Source organism: Haemaphysalis longicornis, unplaced genomic scaffold (genome assembly GCF_048455015.1).
Source record: "Haemaphysalis longicornis isolate Haplotype H1 unplaced genomic scaffold, Haemaphysalis longicornis Haplotype H1 scaffold_86, whole genome shotgun sequence".
Taxonomy (NCBI): Eukaryota; Metazoa; Arthropoda; class Arachnida; order Ixodida; family Ixodidae; genus Haemaphysalis; species Haemaphysalis longicornis.
The window spans coordinates 115,629-139,514 of record NW_027526455.1 but is presented as its reverse complement, the minus strand read 5'-3'; the positions used below and the strand labels follow the sequence as shown (position 1 = coordinate 139,514).

At 47.9% G+C, this 23,886-nt stretch overlaps 1 long non-coding RNA gene across 1 annotated transcript in view; it reads right to left on the bottom strand.

The window, feature by feature from the left end:
* Positions 1–23,644, bottom strand: part of LOC144150970 (uncharacterized) — a 45,368-nt gene extending 21,724 nt beyond the window's left edge. The window contains exons 1-2 of the long non-coding RNA XR_013318590.1: positions 23,543–23,644; positions 19,967–20,008 (exon numbers count right to left, since the gene is read on the bottom strand). This is a non-coding gene — a long non-coding RNA (uncharacterized LOC144150970). The remainder of the gene's footprint in view (positions 1–19,966; positions 20,009–23,542) is intronic.
* Between the last annotated feature and the right edge of the window lie 242 nt (positions 23,645–23,886).

Genomic DNA, 23,886 nt, shown 5'->3' with positions numbered 1-23,886 from the left:
TTCAAGGAGGGAGTTTTAGCTTCTATAAATGCGAAAACTGGCACCTACGGGAACACCTTATCATGCATGTGTAGCAGTCGCGGTATTTGTTTCCGTTGCCTCCACATCCGCCGTACAAGAACGGGAAACAAAGGTTCCATCTGTAGTCATAGTACCACCTTGTTTTGTAATTCGTGCAAGTGCCAGGGTACGGGAAACCTCTGCACGTTTGTGGGGGTCGATCTGAAAAAAACCCAGAAAACTGTCTTTTCGCCACTTTCAAAATCAACAGCAAGAAACTTCCCGAGACGTGAGTGCCTTTGAGTGAGCGTAACTGACATGATTACAAATGACTTTATTTTTGGTCATGAGCGCTATTCCTAAGCCTTATCTTGGTATAATAATTTCTTGGCAAGACAGAAGCGTCCTCCAATAGGTATCAAGGCATTCGTTTTTTTCTGCAACTGTCCAATAGTTGTATTTGACTTTCCTAAAGAATTTTCCGCCGCCTAACAAGAGCGCTTGCCGTGCATTAGTTTTATGAAGGCCTCTCTTTGCAAGAAATCTCTGAACATGAGCTGCGCAATTTCTGGGTGGTAAGCACAACCCCGTTTGCCAAAACATTCTTTAATAAATCTCCCACCTCCCCTCGCAGGAACCCCTGTGTAGATGCGACGCATAGGGGGTTGACGTTGCAGCGTTGGACAGCGGAGGAACGGCGCTGGAACGATGGAGCGGAGAGGCGCAGGCACCGCGTTTTAAAGCGCGCATAACGGTGAGGGGACGCGCCGGGGCAAGTGCGTCTGCCGCGGCTATGACGCAACACAATCCAACACAATCCACTTTAATCCAATCCAAGTCCAATTCAATCCAAGCCACGCCAAGCCAAGGCAAGCCAAGCCAATTCAAGCCAATTCATTCAAATCCAATCCAATGCCCCTCGCGAGAGAGTGTTCGCTATCGGAGAGGAGAGGGGGTGAACGGCGGAGAGCGCAGGTCACGTGGCGAGGAGAATGGGGGAGGGGCGGACGCCGACAACAACGCCGACGCCGGATGCAGGGACAAGGCGAGTGAATGAGATGCAGTCGCATCTAAAAATAGCCTACAATGAAAGACCACTTTGATTGTTCATGTAACATGTTATTGAAGAAAGTGACTGCTGCCTTTTAACTCTAAAGTATCAACACTAAAGTGCCACTTTCGTGACAACAAAAATGGCACGCTCTTCAAAAATTAGCCATATCTATTCGGGCTTTGCTGCAAGTCCTTCCGAAAATATTTTGCGACACTGCGCCTTAGCGCCCTTTATTCCCTCCTGCTTCGAACTGTCCCTCTCTTGTGATAAGGAATGGAGGGAAGCTTCTCTGGTTTATTAAATTTTCCTGCTTCCGCATTTTTAACTCGCGATCCCTTGAGACGTTTTCTTTCTTTTTCGTATGTAGCTGCTCCACGAGACATGTTCTGCTTTAACGCTCGCTTTTATGTCCCATTTCGGTGATACAATTTTAGCGACAATATCTCTAAAGCGAAATCATCAGGTTCCCCATTCTGCGAAGAAGCGCTGTTATCTGGTCAAAAAAACGACTGCCATTATAAAGAGCAAGAAAAGCAAGACACGTATGACCCGGTGGGGTTCAAACCCGTGTCTCCAAAGCGAAAACATGATGCTTAAATGAGCGTGCTATTCCAGAACTTTTCCTTTATTGCCTGGAAGACTAGCCCTAAAAGCTTTGAAATTCCACCGTAACTACGATGACAGAACGTTCACAGACACAACTTAAAAGTCAGGGAGGCACACGCATGCCTCAAAAAATGTGCCCGGGTTACGGAACCTTAAGAAACAGTGAATTGTACGTAGATTTTTAGTAGAGTGCGCGCCGTGTGATGCTTAACGATGATTGATTGATTGTAGGGTTTAACGCGCCGACGCAACGCAGGCGATAAGGCGCGCCGTAGTGGAGGGCTCCGGATTAATTTTGACCACCAGGGGATCTTTAACGTGCGCCGAAATCTCGTACACACGGGCGTTTTTGCTTTTCGCCTCCATCAGAAAAGCGGCCACCGCGGCCGGGAATCGAACCCGCGACCTCGTGCTCAGCAGCACAACGCCTTAGCCACTGAGCCACCGCGGCGGGTTGATGCTTAACGTGATTGCACATGAGAGTACAACAGGTGCACATCAGCTACACAGAATCGCAGCTCTAGGGAGGCTTGGGCGCGTGACCGTCTGCTTGCTGGCGTAATTAGCGGAATAAGACAAAGAAATGAAATTAAAAATACAGACGCAAAACTGGTTTAGGATAGAAAGAGTGGGGCCAAGTAATTTGGGCCATAGGACAAAAAGAAAGCAAAAAGGAGACGCAAAAAACCATGTACCATCACCAATGTCATTACTAAGTGTCGCTACGCTTCCGGCTACAAAGTAGGTAAGCGGACAGAAGTGCCCGAAGAAGACTTTTCTTTCCCGATCGATCTGATTGGGGGTTTAATCCGCCGAAGCCACACGGGCGATGAAGAGCATCATAGTAAAGGGCTCCAGATTAATTTTGACCACCTGGGGATTTTTAACGTGCGCTGAACTGTCGAACACACAGGCATTTTTGCTTGTTGCCTCCATCAAAATACCCGCCGCTGCGGCAGGTATCTTTCGCCATCGCACTACTCTGCATCACACTTACGTATTTTATTTTATATTTTTTTGTATTTTATATCTTTAACAGCTATAGTCGGCCTCAAACATGCTTGGAGTTTCATTTACTCACCATGTGGTTAAATGTTATGTGCAATATTAGTAACTTCAGTCGTTTCAAATGGTTTCGCCTAAGTACGCGTCCCGTTCAAACTTTTTTTAGGCAGACAGACTAAAATTTTCTGCGCTGAGGTAGCCAAAAATTCCTACTGGATTCAGTTAAAATTTGGAGGATCTATGAGCGAATCTACATTTACCACAGCTAACGTAGTGCCCCAAGCTGGCGGGTTGCCACCCGGCGGGGCACCGAAATATCCGCCGAAACATGCGCCAAAACATGCGCCGAAATATTGTTACGTGGCGGAATACGATGATGCGAACCATGATTGATGAAGCGATGATTTAATGGGTGTCAGCTATCTTGGCGCGTGCACGGCTACGTCGCACGATGTGCTTCATCTTCTTCGAAGGTGGGTAAACATGGCGGCATGTGTTACTGTCCACTTCGTCTCTTCCTCGTGACATTTCCCCCGGTCAAGGGCGACCGTCCCGGTCGAGGCCACGGAGACGTGAAAAATGCGATGAAGACAAGCGATTCGATTCAGTGAACAGTGAGGTACTTGCCGCCACGCTGAGCGAGGATTTCATGGATGATGCCTGGCCCAGCTATAGCAATGTCCTGGAAGCAGCGACGAAGCGTCGTGTGTACTCGGAACCACATCGGAAGAGATGGCTGGGGACACGGCGTCATCGGCTCGTCTCGTCTGGTCTCAACTCGTCACGGCTGGTCTTCATGGGCTGGTCACAGGCTGGGGACACAGGGCGGGGGACGTGGTCTTTCCAGTGCTGGTCGCGGCGGAGCTGGGGCTGTCCGACAGTGCCCGCGTACCGTCGACGATCGCGGTCAAGCCGACGAGGTGCAAAACTGCGGCCAGGAAGGGGTACCCCGCACGCTCCACCAAAATGTTAGGTGGCGGAATACGATGAGGCGAACCATGATTGATGAAGCGATGATTTAATGGGTGTCAGCTATCTTGGCGCGTGCACGGCTACGTCGCACGATGTGCTTCACCTTCTTCGAAGTTGGGTAAACATGGGGGCATGGGTAATTGTCCACTTCGTCTCTTCCTCGTGACAAAATACACACATGGACGTTTCAGCTCTTGCCTAAAAAAACTGGAGGGCCATAGCGCCCGAAATCTAACACGCGTCCTTGTTCCCAGTAGCAAACAGCTGTACCCACTGAGCCACCAAAGCACTCTTTTTAGTTCTTCCAAAAGAACGGATGTCCTTCCAACAACGTTACATTTTACCAGCTTTAATGATGTCGCGTGGGAAAAACAATAGGCTGGTTCGATTAGATTTTCGATCCTACTTTTAGTTTATATAAACTATGCGAAAACGCGTCATCACCGGCACCATGAACTCCAACTCTACCACAACCACCAACGCTACAAGCAACACTAATACCATCAACATGGCAATAATCCTCACAATCACCAGCATAAACAGCAGTGATTTGAACATCACCGTTATCATACTGAATCGCCTATGTGTGTCCACTGTACGTAGAAAGCTCTTTCCGGGGACTAACTAGCCAGTAGACAAGTTCGGCTGAATACCACACAATGATGAACAGACTTTCTCTTCGGAGAGTTCTGTTTGTGTCCTTTGAGGCGTCTCCAGTACGGTTGCACGCATCTTGGTAAGCCTCTGATGGTAACGAGTAATGACATTGCCATTGAATCAGGGAAACAGTGTGAAATAGAGAGGAGTGGAAAATCTCAGCAACGCCTTGTTCTCCTGAACGATGTGCGTCGAAGAAAAGCAAGGTATACACTTCCGTAGAAATGCAAGTAACAAATTGTTTTAATGAAATTGATGTCTACAGCTGGCGATCAGTGTTCTCCTTGCGGCTGCACACTACCATTGAGCTACGAGATCCTGTCCTTCTCAGACTGTAAGTACTGTTTTCTTAATACTGGGAGACAGCCTTCAACCAACAAACGACAGCATGTCTAAACCAGTCAAAGCCAAGCTTTTGCTTTGCATATTCAAGGTTAGCTGAGCTAACCCATAGACATTTTTTGACAACCGTGTTTCTATGAGCCCAACTCGTGATTTAATTATTTCGCGCCGAGTTGTAACACCAAATATTTATGTTTTTTCTGCATTCAGCCACCCAATAAGCGAAACACCAAAAGGTATATTTTGGTCTAGACATCCCTTTCTTTGTACAATGGTTAACATATCCGAACGTGTCATCAGGCGCTTGTAGCGAGCACCGTTGTGCCATGCATATTTTAGTTTTACTGCGAGGCAGTATACGCCTAACCAGTCGAGGAACGTTTTGTGTCCACGTCGGCAGAAAATTTTCAGGCTAGTACTGGCTACACAGACAAATATCCCAGGCTACTACCAGATGCTAGCTACACCCTGGCTACACCAACTGCTGGCACCGCCAGGGATTTACCCTTGGTCCGCATAGATAAGAGGAGCGAGGGCCTGTCGTCTTACCGACTAAGCTACGCCCACACGTAAAGATGGGGCAGACAGACGGTGGTTTACATTCAGCGTCTCGGAGGGAAGTGTGCCTTTGTCGGCGACGCATGCAACAAGAGTGAGGGGGATGCAGTGAGAGAGATGACCCCGAAGACGCGAGTGTCGCCCTACTCCTCGAACTTCGAAAGACGTAAAAGTGGCCGCCAGAAACGGCGCGTTCTAAACTGCGCAGTGAGGCGCCGGTACGAGTGACATGAAAACAAGCAAAATGAGAACAGAACTCCCGCTCTCGCTGCTCTGGGCAAGGGGCGCCCGAGCACTGCGAAGGCGGGAAATTTGAATTGCATTGGACGAACCTCTGTTCACTTCATCAAGCGAGGAATGAGACAAGGAGGCGAAGAGCGTGATGGGTGGTCGGAGTGAGCGGATGCCACGGGTTTGAATTCAAGTGACGCCGCATTGGTAATCGTCTTGGGTGTCGTTTATAGCTTCACAGTGCAGCTACCTTCACAGCGTAGACTGGAGCCTTTTGTTTGAGGACACGTAGAGCTGACGACTTCGCGTTTTATAATTGATCCAAATATTGACAACAGATATAGCAGAGGAAGCGGGCAGCATACGGCACGGACTTTCTCCTTTTGCATTAATTTTATCTCCCTACCTCGCAGGTACCACGTATTTCATCTTGGATAGAAAATGACACCAAACAAGTATAAGACACAAGTAGCGAAGGCAGGCCGATCCTGCATTATTACCTTTGCCCAGCGATGTATGGGACCCCAGCACTAGAACTTTGTACCTCGTGTGAATTATGACCTTCCACATTCTCCTCCGCCTCACCCATTCTCACTTCCCCGTAGGGCCTCATGGCCTCTCGCCTTCAATAAAGTGTTCCCTTACTGCCCAGCGGTAATACTTTTATGCTTGGATGCTGTGTTTTCATTTACCCGCTTCAGTGACTAGGCTACCTCACTGTTGTGCTGCTACTGCTACTGGGGTAGGGGGTGGGGGCGATACTCCTGTCGATAAATTAAAACGCGCCTCCCGAAAAAAGACCTCCGCCAAGTGGGTTACGAGTCCCTCCCCCACCTTCTCCGCCCTCGCCCTGGGTTGTACGCTGCTGTGCTCCCAGCTGAGCTTCTATAATATGCCCAGTGCACTTCCTTTCCTTTTTCTTTCTCCCAAACCACAACGGCGACAGTGTAATCACCCTGTCGTTTTAATGGCATACTATTATACAGTGGCAATTTGATAATACGGCTTTCAAGGGACCACGTAAAAGTGTCGTGTGACCGGGGTGTCGTACGACCAGGGTACAGGCAAACGTGGCCCTAAAAGACGGTCTCGCGCGAAGGGTTGGCTGAGAAACTATTTAAACTGCTATACTTAACGCGTTCTCGCCCAATTTGCGAACCGCTCGCTAAAATCCCAAGTTTATAATGACGCATATTTTATGCCCCTCCCCTCAACGGCATTCGCACTAGCCCGCCAACTATAGGCCGTGTGCCACGCAACCCCCGTGCCACCCGGAGCTACTTATGGCCCGCCAGCCGTGCGCCTCGCGTGCGAGAGAGAAGCTAGGAGATGCCGACGTGGCCAGGAAAATTGACAGGGGGAAATGTCGAGGCTGGAAAACGGCCAAGGCAGCAAGCAAGTCGTTCAGGGAAGGGGAAGCCGTACTGGCGAAAACAAGCAGTTGAAATTAAGACCATTAACGAGTTTCAAGAACCCAAATAATTTACCTTACCTGCTGTTGAAGGTGCGCGCTAAAAGTCGATCTTTCGTGCTTTGCCGCGGTTTATTCTATGCGCTTTTTCTGTGCACAGTTCGCGAATCCTTCTTTCGGTTTGTGCACCCACCTCCTGATGCCCCAGTGTTAAATTGAAAGACAGCAAGTTATGCAAATACATACAATTAGCGAATACTCTGTATGGTTTCAAGCCAAACTTGTTGAAGAATGAGGAAAGAAATGTAGTGCAGGCCTTAATCACGCTGAATTCGACATCCAGTTTACTTCACGAGTAAAGGCCGCTCAAACGTATTACTTCGTTCGGCCGGTATCCTCCTTAAAAGAAGTCGGTGAGCTTCTGCACTATTTTTGGGCCGTGCCGCAACAGTTGCCTTTCGAGGGCGGCAACGTGTGGAAGGAGGTCACCCGTAGTGTCGTGTGCCGAGACAAAGCATCGTACATTGTCCATGCTTCGTACCACCTCAGCGAACATGGGCACAGGAACGGCAGCGTCTGTCGCATCGTCGTCCTCTTCCGAAGTGGCATCGGCGTCACCATGGGACAACGCTTCCGTGACGGCTTGATCTAAAGAGATCTCTTCGCAGACAGCGGCGTTGTCGTCGGCGTCAAAGTACTCAGCAAACTTTATAGAAGCAAGTTTGAGTGCTTCAAATTCGGAATCATTGCTCGCAACACTGCCTTCCCCGATCTTGCCTGCTTCGTAGGAAGCAGGAGAGCCACCCAGTCACCGGAAGCCACAGTGCTTGAACGAGTTGGAGATCGTGTCTTCGACACTGCGCTCCGCGAGCTGGCGATATAGTGCATCGCGTCCAGCAAGGAAGCTTTCTTATCGCAGTTTCCGCGCTGGATGGCCGCCAGCTGCAGTTGGACCAAGAGCTTCCGGTAGCCGTGTTCGACGCATTTTATGATGCCAGCATCCTGTGGCTGGAGACGGCTTGTGCAGCTAGGTGGAAAGAACACCACCTCGATGTTACGCAAGTTGGAAGTTTTGGCTGGGTGGTACGTTGCGTTGTCCAAAAACGGCAAAAACTTCCTCCCCCTGCTTACCATTTTAGCATCCAGCCGCTGCAGGAAGTCGGAAAATTGCGTGTCGTTATCCAAGCTTTCTTGTTGTTATATTGGCATGGCAGCATCTTCACAATTTTGAAGCACCTCGGCTTTTCGCGCTTTCCAATGGCAAGGAACCATCCTCACTGGGGCAGATAAGCGCCGTCACTCGCTCTTTGCACCATGCGGGAGTCTAAGCCCAAGCGACGAAGAACTCCACGAAATGAAGAGCGACCTTTCAGATCGCAATGTCTCTTAATGGCGACTTTTTGAAGAAGGATGAGGCAGCTCGAGATGGCCGCTCGCGTCATGACCTGCACCAATGATGGTGATGTCGGGGCATCAACGATGATGACACATAAAATTTCTATATTTTCCCTACCACGAGGCAGCTCTGTTCAGTCCGCTTCTACCAGGTACAAACGTTGCACTAGTCGCTTTGTGATTAGTTCACCCGGAAGCCCCAAGGGGCAGGAGCGAACTTTGTTGTCACGACATGGATGTAGCGTCTCTATACGAGCTAGACTTCATAATGCACGTGGTTTAGAGTCATCGTTGACGAGCTCGACCGATCCTTTTTTTAATTCATTAGATGCCTTTCGACGTGTCTTGCTTTGAGATCGAAGTTCGTAGAGGTATTCCCTTTTTCACCGTGACCAAATTTTGTCGAATGCTTTTCTCCGTTTTCTCCACATCCTTTCCAGCATCGTTGACGTCGACTCCCTTTTAGGGGGATCCTTAAGATGCAGCAGCCAAGGTGCTAATGAGTACAGCCTTTTTCCAACAAGAAAGCAAGCTAGTGATAGGGGAGAAGGTTCTGTAACATCGTTGTGAACAAACGTGAGGGGCCAGGAACTAATCATGGTTTCCACTTCCGTGATGATGGTAGCCATTTTGGCTACGTCTATCAGCCCTCGTCCTCATACCTTTCGCAAATATGCTTTTACCGAGCGCACAAGTCGTTCATAAAAGCACCCCCCCCCCGGACCAGGGTGCTGCTTCCACGATAAACTTACAAGAAATTGACGAGGACGTAAATAATCTTGTACATTGTGGTGCTTGAGTGTTTTCCACATAGAAGCGAGTTCTCAGGCGTTGACTTTAAATGTACGCGCATTGTCACTGTACACCGTATGACAGAGTCCGTGTCTCGAAACAAAACGCCACATAGCGCGAATGAAAATTTCTGATGTTATGTCTGGTATCAGCTCAAGATGAATCGCTCTAGTATCTGCGCACGAAAAAAGAACGACGTAGTCTGGTTGTCTGACGATGTTGTCTTTAGGTAGAGTGGACCAGCAAAGTCTACTCCACAGGTTTCGAATGGAGTAGTTTGTATAACTCGTTCCTTGGGTAAGGGTGCTTCATCTTGAATTGAATACGTGCTCTTGAATGAAATCGTTTGCATGGCACGCAGGCATGAAGCAATTTCTTGACGAGTTGTCGTCCTTTCATGATCCAGTATCTTTCTCGCAGCTGAACCAGAGTGTCACGGAGACCAGCATGACCTAACTTCGTGTGGGTTTATTGTACGAGCAGTTCAGCGTAAAAACACTTGTGATGAATAATAATAGGGTGTTTCTGGCTCTAGTCTTCAGGGCTGGCATGTAGTCTTCATTGTACTAGCAGGAGTCGTTGATCATCAAGAAACAGGTTCACTGCTTTTAGAGATAAGTTTGGTGATAGAGGAAGCCCCTTCGTTACACACTATACTTCTTCAACAAAACCAGCCAATTGCGTGCTCTGAATGCAGTAAAGATCGGCCTTTCCAACTTCCTCGGCTGTCAAGTGACCCGTAATCTGGTTCTTGTTCCGGAGGGTATGTATGAACCGGTGTATCCAAGCTACCACTCGATGGAGGCGTAAGAGGGAACTAAATCAGGTAAAGTCGACGACAGCACAAGTTGAGGCATTTAATGTCAGTATCAGGTTTCGGGTCTCCTCCGTAACTTGTTTGCCTTGTCCACCTGAAGGCGTTGGTTCTGTTGGCCAAACCTCGGGTGTAGCAATCCAGGCATGTCCTTGCCACCATGATGTGGACTGTTGCAATTGGCAGGGTGAAATTCCTGTAGTGAGGAGGTCCGCTGGATTTTCCTTTCCTGGGCAGTAGTGCCACAGCCTGAATAAGGTAATTCCTCTTATTTCATTTACTCTATTCTGCACAAAGGGCTTCCAAATAGTGGTCTCGTACCAAATCCAACATAGAGTAATCAAAGAATACGACCTTAGATGCGTCTCTATGATGTCAAGGTTCAGGGTTACCCGAATTTATTGGCTCATACGTGCAGCTGAAGAAGCAGACGTTAATTCTAGCTTGACTAGAGTGATAGTCTTCCCAGGGGCCACTCGACTTTTTTCCATACGCAGACGTGTCTTATGAGCTTGTGTCGAGTCTTCCAAAAAGAGATATGCAGCGACACCACATGTTCTAGGGCTGGCGTCACTGAATACGTGCAACGTAGCATTCGCGATGTCTTGATTGAGCCCTTGACCAAAAATTGTGGAATATGAATCCCTTCAAGGGCGTCCATTTCTTCACACCAGCGCTGGCAAATGTGCGGCAAGTCTTCGGGTAGTTCATCGTCCCAATCAAGACGTCTTTTCCACAAGTCTTCAAGGAGTATCTTAGCTGGGATAATAACAGGGCTAGTTAATTCGAGGGGGTCGAATATTGTGGCAATAGCCTTCAGTGGCAATCTCTTTGTAGCCGATCGTTCATTCGTTGGGACTTGCGGCCGCCAAACAAACACATCTTTCAATGTGTCCCATTTCAGTCCAAGAACTTTCGAAGTCTCTGAATGCGGCAAGCATACGGTAGAAGGTGAGTCTGTTTGGTGGTCGAAAAAACAGAGGCCATGGCCCTGTTGTTGGTAACCCATTTTCTGATATTCATAGAAGCAAATTTGAAAATATTGAAGGTGTCATTGTAAAAATCAATCGCTTCTTGTTCTGTATGTGCACCGATTACCAGGTCATCCATGTACATAGACTTCCGAAGATGTCCCGTGGTGCGCGGATAAGAATCCATGTGACTTCTGAAGTAATGCTGAAGTGCGAAAATTATAGCGCAGTCTTGCTACAGCGACCTGCTGCGGCGTCGAGCGAGTGACCCAAAATGGCGGTGCCAAGTACACGTGTCTCCACCCTGTACGGTGGATGCATGTGATTCGAGGCACCCTAGGAAAGGAAAGAACGCAGCGAAAACGCGGCTTTCGAAGACCCTCATATTCAGAGGACGACCGGACGCACGTTCGCATCTCTCAGAGTTCCTCTAGTTTTTTGGCCCGGCCATTTTTGGGCTCTAAACCCAAAAATGTATAGCCCCCATCACCTGGATCTTCTTCGCCTGTGCACAACGTATTCAGTGTACCTACGTCTGATACCACCCGAAAAAAACCAACTCGATGGTTCGGCTACGCCCGCCGCCGATTGCAACATGGTTCCGAGGCCGCCTCAGCCTGACGAAGCGGCAACATCGCTTTGCAGCGACGCCGATAACGCGGCGCAACCTATCACTAGGCTTGAAGCCGACGAAAGCACCATGACGGATGATGAATCCTGCGAAATGGTTGCGAAATGGTGCTGCCCACGAAAAATGCGCCTGGAAATGATCCTTCTCAGGTACGAGTTTGCACTTTTTCGCATCTTCGAAATGTGCCAAGCTGCCCAGAATATAAGAATGCACGTCTCGCACATGCAAACACAAGGTCAGTGTAATTGTCCGCTCGCCGACCGCCTGGAGCGCTCGCTACACGGGCGCACAATTTCGAACGCGGGGTTCTGCCTCAGCATCCATAGTAACCTCGCGGGGCAGAAACGCTCTTTTGAATGACAATGAACATCTCGAAGAGAATTGGTAGCCTGGCAGGCGAGAGAAAAAGCCTTCAGCTACCGATCCACTCATTGTTAAGCCCACTGTGACTGTTAAGCTGACATCACCGGGACAATTAGGCGCACTCCCCGCACGTTCGTTGCACGGGGCTATCACCGAAGAACTTCAAAAAATCCACTTCCACTCAGAATTTCAATTACGGCTTCTTGAACAGAGGAACCCGTTCGCAGTAGACGTTTCGCATGCCCATGCCCGGAACCACCTTATTGGACTACAGTCTCTCGAAATTACCGGTAAGGCGGCACCTGTGCAGGTATAGGAGACCATTCGCCACGCCCAGATTAGTGGTGTCATATATCGTGCAAACGGGCTAACAAGTGAACAGCCCATGGCTAACCTCACCTGCTACTCGTGCAAGATAATCAGCGCCGAGCCAATGGGCAGTAGCGGAGCTACTCTAATCACGTTTGAGGGCCTCAGACTACCCCGCAAAATTTATTTATACAGCAAACTCCTACCGGTAGTGCCTTATCACCCCAAAGCTCTCGTATGCGAGACCTGTCATAAAATCGGACACAGGAAAAATTCGTGTCCCCTCGTCGATCAGCGCCGGTGCTTCTCGGTGGTCGCCCCGCACATGGCAACCTCGAGGCCTGTCGTCCTGCAGAACCAGTATGCCGAAATTGCGGCAGTAACCACCTAGCCACATACTTCAAATACCCGGCTCGGCAACATGCTACCAAAAGCCTGAGAGACGGCATTGCCCGCCGTATCCGAGTGTAGCGACGAAAGGAGCGTGAAGAACAAGTCGAGCTTCGTCGCGGCAACCAAAACTCGACTACGACTGCGCATACCACCCCTTCTAGTACACAACCATCAGCCTCAGAACCTTTTGTGGTTGTTTCTGTGAACTTCCCGCCAATACCAAGGCGGTCATTACCGAAGATAGGAGACAGGGAAGGCAAAGCGAGATGGCACGATGTGCAGAAACATACTACGCAGTCTGAGGGTACTACAGGGAATGCCGCTCCTTTATCATTCTCAGTATCTTTCGAGCAACCTACGACGGGACCAAAGCAGGCACAGATACATCCTGCTTATGCTGATGCTCTTCTTGCTATACAAGGGGGTGCAGAAGCACCTTTTTCGACAGATCGCTCACGCGTGGTACACTTGGAAGAAGGCCAACTCAAGCACATTATCGAACTGATTACCGCAGAGGTAATAAAACAAATAATGCCTCTCCTAGGTATGCCGCAAGTATATCCGAACCAAGAGACCAAACTCGGACATACATCATCTTTATTTTTGCGAACCTTCAAATTCAATGGCAAGCAGTAGCGCGAACCCACCTGACATCTTTGCTTCAGATTCGCCGACCTGATTCTTGCAATGGAACTGCCGGGGAATTTGTCGCAAACAAGGTGAACTTCAAAGAAGACCGTCCATCGCACCAACGCTCCCTCTAGCTGTCTGCAGGAAGCGGGCACTAATAGGCCAAATCTAATAGGGTATAAACCTTACTGCACCCCTTCCATACAGCCCCGACGTCCCGGGACAGGGTCGCGAACTGCGGATCCCGTAGCTAGTGGGCAGGCATGCGTCCTTGTTTTCTTTTGGGCGGCCCACACCGAGCTGGATACTTCAGATTGGTGCACGCAGACGCAGGTGGTAGCGGGAGTGCGCCTTACATTAGATGGTGACCAACGAGTCTTGGTCTTTTCAGTTTATGCCGGATCATTCGGTATTACTACATATCGAGTTTAAATGTGTTTTCTGGAACACTTCTAAAGAATATATCCCCAGGATCGCGTTATTGTTGGGGGCGATTTTAACGCCATGCACGCCTGCTGGGGATATGAACGCTCAGATGGCAGGGGAAGACACCTGAGGCAACAAATTGTCAAATCCAAACTCACCATCGTCAACGACCTGGCGCTACTCACTCGATTTGGTCAGCACGGAGGTAAACAGGAGACTTCTCCAGACCTGACACTTGTTTCTCTTCACAGTGAGTTCCAATGGTCATGGGTCCATGATGGCATCGGCACTGACCACTACCCTCTGGTGTTGTCGTAGACCCCTCGAGGGCGAAATTTATTACAGCCGACCCAGTGTCATCGGATAGAAGAACACGTTTTATGGAATGATTTCCCTACGACGCTCAGGGAGGTGGACGTCCCCACGGGATCGCCTGAGCTGATCGCCCAGATCAGTGATGCCAAAAAAAGCTACAACGAAGCTTTCAGCCTAGTTCGATGCTCCGAAGCCGGGCTCACGCCTTTTGAGATTGTGGAATCGTAGGCTCCCTGCTCTCAAGGCCTTTCGCCGATCTGGCTGGACACTCCGTCGGAGGCGCGCTCTCAAGCGAATTTCTCAAGAGGTTGAGCAGTATACGATGAACCTTGCGAGGCAAGATTGGCAGCTGCTGTGCCACTCGCTCAACGAAGCCACTAACTTGTCGAGGGCCTGGCATATTTTTCGAGCTATGCTTGGATGCAAGAGGCCTGTTTCCCCTTCGGAATGCATGGCTCTGAAATTGAACGTCTCTATTGAATTGAAATTCATCGCCGTACATGCAGGGAAGATCTTTTGTCCTCAACCTGAGAATGTGGACGCCTTTCCTGTGTACCCGCCATCAGATGCAAAGAAATACCACGTTCCCTTCACGTTAGACGACCTGGACGCTTCCTTGTATGATTCCAACACTAATAGCGCCCCGGGGCCGGAAGGTGTGCGATATTCAACACTTTGAACCTTCCCAATCACATAAACTCTCCTTGTGGAAAGTGATCAACGAGTATTGGATCAATGGGTATCTTTTCCCTACCTGGAATAAATCACTAGTGATACCAATACCCAAACCTGGCAAACCGAGTCGGACATTACAAGACCTCAGGCCGATATACCTAACATGAAACCTGTGTAACGTCATGGAACGCATGGTTCTGAGAAGGCTAGAGTGATACTTAGACAAGTACAACTTTTTGTCCCCTATGCAAGTAGGTATTCGTCGCAGCCTCTGTGCGTAAGATATTCTCAGGAGGCTTCATAACGATGTTGTCATGTTGTCGCGTACCCTAGTAGCGGGCAGCTCCGAGTGGTAGTTGGCGTGAAAGTGAAAAAGGCGTTTGACTCCGTGCCCTGCTTCATTATATTTAACCGACTCAAGGCTATAGGGGTAGGCGGAAACCTATACCGCTTCGTGAAAGCCTTCCTTGCGGACAGAACTTTCTCAGTAATGGTTGGGGATACTCAGGGGAAACGGCAGAGCAACCAAACCGGCGTCCCACAAGGCACTGTCATATCCCCGGCTCTATTTAACATTGTCACGTCAGGTGTCCCACCAATGCTGACGTCGATACCCGGTCATAATTGTGCCGTGTATGCAGACGACATAACCCTTTGGACCAATTCGCGGTCCCCCGGAGAGCTCGAACTAGCCCTGGAGGCACGCCTAATTGTCGTTCACATCCAGCAGTGCGGCATGAAAACCTCTCCAGAAAACCCGAAATCGTGGCTGTCATGAACAGTTCGCGACTTCGACTGCGATCCGAGGCCGAACAAGGCTTTATCTCCCTTCGTTTAGGGGGCTCAGTCATACGCCGGAAACGAACAATTCGTATAGTCAGCATGCCTATAGACGAGGACGGAGGAGCTAAAAGCTGGCTTCATTGCACGATGAATACTTGCCATCAGGCCTTACATCTTATGTGTCGCGTCTCCGCCCGTGGATGGGTAATCAAAGAAGCGGGGCTCCGACAGATCGCCCTAGCCCTCAAAACGTCAAAACTCCTGTACGCATATTCGTATTTGAGAATTAACGTCACCCAACGCCTTCAACTTGAGAGAATAAATCGCAAAGCGATGCGCTTGGTCACTGGGCTGTCGCAGTACTGCCCACTAGTGGACCTTTAGCCATGCAGCGAAATCAGTGCCCTGCAGAATGTGACAGAGCAGGTATCGCATGCCCAGCCCGTCAGTCTTTCAACAACGGTGGCTAGCCGTCAGATCTTGCGGGCATTAGGATACGACGTCGACAACCTAGAGCCGCTCTCGTTTCCTGCCCCACCATGAGAACTCATCCACTTAAGTGGATGGTACACGATTACCAAAGAACACGAGTTCAGCTAATCCCCAAAGGCGCAAAGCTGCCGCTAAACGCCACATGAAGATGTCAAAGAAGCTATCCCTAGAAGGGACCGTCCAACTATACACGGATGCCACCCAGTTCCAAAATGGCGCCGCAATAGCTTGCCACGATTCTGAGACACACGACTGTAGTTCAATGGCTCACCGAGGAACACACGGTCATCATTTTTGAGCTCATCGTCATGCGCCTTGCCATTACTCGAATAGTGGAAGGGCGCGATCCGTCATCTCGCACCAATTATATTTACACCGACTCTCAAGCAACGTACACCGCCTGCCGTGCAGGGGGAGCGTGCTACTCCGTTTTTAAAACAATTGGAAAAAAAGCCCGTCGCCTACGGGAGGAAGGCTACAACATAGTCATAAAATGGATTCCTGCGCATGAGGGAATTACTGGGAACAAAAAGGCACACCAGGCAGTGCGCGCTGCAGCTCTTTCCACACCTTTTCCTGGATGCGCGGTCGTTTCCACTTCTTCGGTCATTGCCGATGTTGCACACCCATCGTCACCTCTAATGGATAGGGCGGAGACATGGCATCCTGCTCAATGCTATTGCCGCAGCATTCTCCGGCACTTGGCCAACACTGAGGAAAAATACCGGCACCCGCCCAGCACTCTTCGAAAAATAGAGACGGTAATTCTTGGCTGAGCCCAGACTGGCCAACTTCTGTTCTCAGCGCGGCTACACCTTATCAACCCGCGCTCATACGTGGCCCCACAGTGCCCGTTATGCCCCGCAAGAGGCACGACTGAACATCTTCCGTGGCAGTGCCATGCCTTTACCGCGGTTAGGGAGACTGCACTTCGGTCTCTCGGCGGACGCCGGCCAGGCACCCTCAAGGAGTGGATCGATCCACCATCACACGTTGGACCATCGGACGCACTCCGGCTCTGGCGGGCTTTTCTTCAATATTTTAAGGACGAGAGAGGACCCGGCCTTTCTTTGCAGAGCCAGCCTCGGGACCACCCCACCTCGAAGACGTGGACAGGGCCCTCCTGCCCCTCCGCCATAAATCCCCCATTTCTGTCGCAAACTTTATCACCTGTACAATGCAGAAATAAAGACGTTAAAAAAAGCAGTGGTCAGGTAGGAAGACCGGTAAAGACCGGAGAGAAAGGACGGGGCGATGGGGAGGTTGAAATTACGAAAGGGGGGGAGGAGAGCGTCGGGAAAACTTGAATCGAGTGGACGAGGAAAGCGGAGTTGGTTTTCACGTTCGTCGGCTCGCCGGCCGCCTGGACTTCCCACGGTTGGCGCGTTAGGGCGCTGCTGCCGCGTCGGGCCATCGCACGTTGAATTAAGCTCCCGCCAGCTAGTATTCCCATGCTTGTTTGAGATTGTTTAACAAGTTGTCCGCCGCCACGGTAAAAGGTGGGGAAAATGCCGGTTTATCCCCGCCAGCGGCCGTAGTACGAAGCAGACCACGTGCACCTGAGCGTCGTATCATGGGGGTTTTAATGCATTGTTTCAGTGGGAAGTTTGCCGGGACCGTGGTGATCCGTGGTAAGAAGCGGGTCGTCCTAAAGCCGGGGGACGTATTATCGAGGTTTGACTGTATAGGATTCCGCATGTTAGTGCACGGAACGGAGCTTTGGTCAGGCGTAATGGCGACGTATTAGTGACGCACACATCCGTAGTAGCTACCTAAAAATGTACCCCAGGGATTAGAATAATATGAGTGACTGAGCGTTAGCTAAAACTCCCTTTTAGCAACATTTTCGTTCACACACTCGAGTAGGTGACTGCTAACAAATTATCTTAGGTGAAAAACAATCGAATTCCTAGGTCGCAGTTACCTGGCTGCTGTTGGGTTATTTTTTATACGCTACAATTAATGAAAAGAAGTGCACTGCTCGGATTTTAACACGTCCCCTGGTGATAAACAGGGGGGGGGACTGAACCGTGTGCACGCCTAAGTGTAGGAGTTTTATGTTCAGGGTTACAGGTGATTCCAGAGATGAGATATTGACTTCAGCACAACAAAACGAAAGTGTATCCCAAAGGCAATTACGGCCCTTGTTAGTTCTAAATAGTCCCCAAGACAACATAGGGGCTGGGTGGGAAAGATGCTGGTAAATCGTCACTACTTCATGTTTTTTAATACCTGGTATACTTGCTCACTTTGCGATTACAATTGCGCAACTTTTGTTGGTAAAATGCAATATTTTGAGTGCACCACAATTGTATGTATTTGTTGTGGTTGCTTTAATCTGCAAAACACTTCGCTTTTTGCACTTCATCGCTTAAAGTTTAACTCAGCGAGCCGGTTCGCGAACAGGTTCAGGCTTGCGATTCAGATTGCGAACCGGTTGGTTCGGGTTGTGAATTAGTCAAACCGAAACTGAACCCGCACTAAATCAATTCAACCGAACCAGAACCGTAATCGAACAGTTATTTTATTCGGTTCAACACACTGATATATACATAGCGAAGGAAAATAGTAAATAAAGCGATCGTTGATTAAACACAGAAAAGGGGCACACAGTGAAGATCTGCGATGAAGACAAAGGAAAAATTGGTATTCCTTTATTGATGCGTAAACAGATATAGTTCATTTTGAGATATTAGAATGATAGACAGTGGAGAAAACGATGCTTCACTGCTGGGACCCAAACCTACGACGTCGAGATTACCGGTCTGGTGCGTGGTGCGATACCAACATCGCGACCGGGGAGTCGGTGCTCCCCAGCAGGGTCGCCAGGTTTGACGATTTTTCGCTATGCTGAAACTTTTAGAGGCTCGTAGCGACTAAAGTTTTTGTGTGGTGACTTGGCTAGTTTCTAGCTCCTTAGAGAAGTGATGATTATTCATATATTTCAGGGCTTTTCTTCCACCGTACATTCAAAAGAGGGCCTTAAGAGGTCGTTCAGTGCTTTTTAGTAACTAACAATAAACTATAAGCCAGTCAAAGGAATAAAATATGCAATATATCGCAAAGAGGATAATAGGGAACAAAGCGTTACTGTCAACCAAAACACCAAAGTACACCACTGCTTATCGGCACAATGCGAAACAAGTTGTGTCGCTTTTTTAAATCCATCCCCGGCAGCCTTATGAATCGCTGCTCGAGTGTGTTTGGGCAGCTTGCGACTCCAATTGTCACCATACTTTTTTCTTTTTCTGATTTTTCCTTCTTTCTATCTCCCCTTCTTGCTTTTATTTTTCATTTCTTGTTTTTTTTTTTTTCAATCAAGAAAGAAAGTGAAGAAAAAATGCCCGCCAGGTGGGATCCGAACCCACGCCCAGAAAAACACGCGCCCAGAGTGGGCGTGAGTTCGGTGGGTTCGGTCCCCACTCTAAGCGCGTGTTTTTCTGGGCGTGGGTTCGGATCCCACCTGGCGGGCATTTTTTCTTCACTTTCTTTCTTTCTTTCCAAATTCTTAATCTGTTTCAATGATCTACCACATCCTCCCCTTTGCTTTCCGAGGTTTTCTCGACTGCCAACCCTTATTTCTATGTTATTTTCAACGAGCCCCTCATTTCCTATTCTGATTCGCTATATATATAGCGAATCAGAATAGGAAATGCGCGGCTCGTTGAGCTAAGACAGAAATAAGGGTTGGCAGTCAAGAAAACCTCGGAAAGCAAAGGGGAGGATATAGTAGGCCATAGAAACAGATAAAGATTTCGGAAAGAAAGTGGTTAAAAAATGCCCGCCAGGTGGGATCCGAACCCCCGACCTCCAGAATACCGGTATGGTACGATAACCACTACGCTACCGGCGGGGCTATTTTTCCTCTCCACTTTCTGAGGTATTTATGTCAATGTAATTTTTTTTTTCGTGTGCTTGGGGTGGTAGCCAGCCCCACTCTGACTTCTTCGGGTGAATGGGACCTACTGTTTAACTCCCGGGCCGTAACTCGAGTGTCTACGACATGTCGAAAGGGGTCCGGTTCTATAAAAAGTGTTTAAATAATAAAACTTTTTCAACGTTGGCCTTGTCTTTGATAAATAGCTCAGTGGGTGAGCTTGTCTTACACGCCCCAAATAAAAACGAATTGCAAATCACGTACAAGGACTTGTTCTTCGGTCAGTAGTTTCCTCGGATCTCGAGTCTGAAAAATAAAAAAAAACCGTAGTTCTTGGGTATGATGCGAACGAGATTTTTCTTGTAGGTTTATTACAAGCAAAAATTTATTAAAATTTAGAAATCTCGTATTCACGCACGTTATTTCTCAGGACGCACAGCAGGATGGACCTAAATTAAACTGCCATCACGGGCTTTATATTCTGGGTAGTTTGCCATAATCACGATCGTATGTCAAGTTTCGGCTTACCATTGCTTTATCCGCATGAAGGATGCGCAGCCGGCCTAGAAATCTACTCTTATCAATTTACGCGACGTTTAAAATGTGTTACATTTTTACGTGTCATTGTGGAAAAAGGCGTTTTTGCGATGGGTTTTAAATTACTTCTGGCAAACCTTTCCTAACTGTTGTGTTTTCTATACGCCTGTAAATAAGGTATATAAATTCGGTAATGCTGGGTGACCTGAATTTATTCATGCTGGGGAGGAAAAACGGCGGGAATCATCATATGGAGCGTCTGGAATGCATGCAGCTGCTCTATACTAGTTTGATTACATAATAATTTTTAAAAACATGAGACTGTGCCGTTACTTACTTTTGAAAGTGCTGAACATTTACTGTGGAAATGAGCTTCATCAATCGCTGCTCTCTTTTGAAAAACGTTCTGTGCGTATAACAAGTATTAGAGCAACGCTAAGCAGCAATTGCTTCACTAAGATTTTTTGCGAAATATACCGTGCATACTTAGTCCCTCCTCCAGTCGAACATCCGAAATAGGAGGTCCTTGAAAGCGATTTTTGCATGTAAGTGTATTGCGGTATCCTCCACGCAGCTGGTCGAGGAAACACGTGGTGTAGAGTACAGGCTGAGATTCTACCCCATCAGTGTCAATACGACCGCGTTCGATAAAATCAACGCGCAAAACGTTTTTAACCAAATTAATAATTCTCAACAGCAAGCTGCATCCTAAAACCATGTGCCTAACAAAGCTTTCTTTTAAAGCTGAGTTATTCGTGGGGTAATTTTCACAGCAGTATTTTTTCTATGCTGACGGAAAACGCGCGTTTTTCGTAACCGCCATAAAACCACAGCATTTACAATAGCTCTCTAAAGAACAGAGATATTCTGTGGAGTCGAAGTTTGCTTCCAAATATTCGGAAATTATGCGATACCAGCTGCGGCCTGAAGGATTGGCCGGAACTATTGAGCGGTTTTGTGCATTTGTAGTCTCGGAAGAAATGACGGATGGAGTACAAAGACAATGGGCAGCATTCGGACGAAAATAAAGTGGTCTACTGAGAATGTTAACGGTAAAAACCGAATTCACGGCGTGAAACTCGGCCGTAATTTCACTGAGAAATGTTTCAAAATATTGTCCCAGTAAAGCGGAACAGTGTGCAAAAAATCGTGTTCGAATTGTGTAACAAATAGGTTTTGCAAGTTTTACACAAGAGCAGTGATATGCTTACCGCAAATTTATTAGAATGGTGATACCGTAGGCAGAACTGGGCCCGATTCCGGATCCGTTAAGGCAATAAATGTCTAGAACTTTTCTTCATAATTACGGTTTTTATTCTTCTCCACCCGCATGCTTCACAGATCCGAACGACCACCAACTAAGGTGTGATAGCTTCACCAGTAATGAGTGTGATATTACAACCGCAAGCCACATAACTTGCGCTTAGATGAGGGGGCATGGTAGCAACACTACCATGCGGTTCACAAATGTTTTTTGCCTCCGCCACTTGCAGTTGCCCTCCAGTCGCTCCGTGTTGCGCAGCCCACCGAATTTTGTCGGGAAAGTTCGCTTCATGTATTTCGGTCTTAAAGGCAAAGCTTCAACGTTCTTCATTTTTTCGAGAAACTGCGGCATGTGTACATAGTGTGAATAGTTTTTCGAACCACTTTTCTCACTGGTTCTTTCTTTGAATGTTTTTGTTGGTGGGATTTCCGAGTTTGATATTTCTCTTCTCCTTTCCGAAAACTGTGCCACGCCCATACAATGGCGTTTCTCTGTATCCTCCCACACAGGAAAAAGGTCACCTGATGACGCACAGGTTTTGTCTCCGCTCAGTGTTACAATGTGCCTAACGTCAAGCGCGATTAATACCCTTCTTTTGTTATTGTAAGTACATTTTGTTATTCCTATTATTATTTTTTTTATTTTCCACAGATTGAATCTAACTGCATCTCCTGAGCAGAGGGAGATACCTCTGTCCCCCTGACGACCTGAGCACTGGCTCCTTATTATGACCAGGGCATCGTCAGTACATACCGCACATGGTCCGCTGGACCTAGCGGCCAGTCTTATATAACGTATTAATCAATTTTTCGAACCCTCCTAATATTTTTTCGGCTCTTAGGAGGGTTTCACTTTTTTCTGAGTCACAAATATTGTTTCGATATCTTTTCTTGGGTTAGATTTGTTGCCTTATGTTCTGCTGCGTTATTATGTATTGGAAGGGATGAAATGTTGTATTGTAAAATTGTGTATTCAAACAGAGATAAAAATGTCGCCAGGTGCGGCATTACGTTAGAAAACGCCTCAAGGTTGCAGTTTAGTGTAATGATCACAGTGTCATTGGACGGCACTATATATGGAGCGTTTGGTATAAACTATGCGGCAGTTGCCTTCAGCACCTCTGGCAGCATAATCTGGAGGGAACGCGGGTGGAAAACGGTGCCAGGACGGGCACGAAGGTCCCTCACATCCCAGCAATCATACAAAGCTGGATTAATGTGGATTATACCCTATCCATACGTTATAAAAGAATTGTTCTCCAAGAGTGTTCAGTAATGCGAAGGTTATATGCCTTTGGGCTTAGTGGTCGCACAGGCTATCGACCAACACAGTGGTAAAAATCTACATGGAAAAAATAACCTCCGGACGTTTAGCTACACTGCATCGTACACTCGAATTCTGCTTGGTGGAGACTGCTTACAAATGTATGTTTTCATTCAAACATATTTTGCCGCGATTATGTTTCAAAGTTATGATGTAACGACTCATAGTGGCTACTAAGAATCTACAAAGGGCTCATTTTCTAAACTGACGGCTGTCGTTGTGCAATACAGTGCCCCACTATCCCCTGATTTTGTTCACGTGTGGGGTGTTGATGCTTTCAATAGATAGATTGTAGGGTTTAACGCGCCGACGCAACGCAGGTGATGAGGCGCGCCGTAGTGGAGGGCTCCGGGTTACCTTTCACCCCATTGGGATCTTTAACGTGTGCCGAAATCTCGTACAGACGGGCGTTTTTGCTTTTCACCTCCATCAAAAAAGCGGCCGCCACGGCCGGGAATCGAACCCGCGACCTCGTGCGTGTTGATGCTTTTATTTATTATATGCTAGTTGCGACAATTTCTTTGGGGGTTACCCCACAACGCGAGGTATTAAACACACAAAAAATACTAAATTATGACAATCCTCATTAAAAAGGAGAACATAAAATTATAAATTGCTTAGGCAAGTCTGCTGATCCCGCAATTCTACTTTCATTGACTCGAAACATAGTTTGGAATCATGAAAAAAAACGCTATCTTAGTGAACCAACAGCTTACCATGCAGGGCTATCAGGAGTAGCACAAAACCTAAAAAACAAGTTTTTGCAGCCATAGAACGTTCTTCTCTTAGAGGTCAGCAAGCGATATTACCGATATAAGTGAGAACTTTCAAGTTACCTAGTTGTTGCAAGCGTGCTTGTTTATATAGCATTAGGGTCGATTTTCACCCTTTCCTTTGATTCTCACTCCATATTTCCAGCCGCTCGCTCTCCATTTTAAATGACATGTATTTATTGTTCTTCAGAGCGCAACTGTGGGAAAAAATTCGCGCTTATGGGTGCCCAATTTCAAAGTCCTTTGTTAGCAGCCTACAGCAGATAAGGCATTCTGTTCCAAACGGT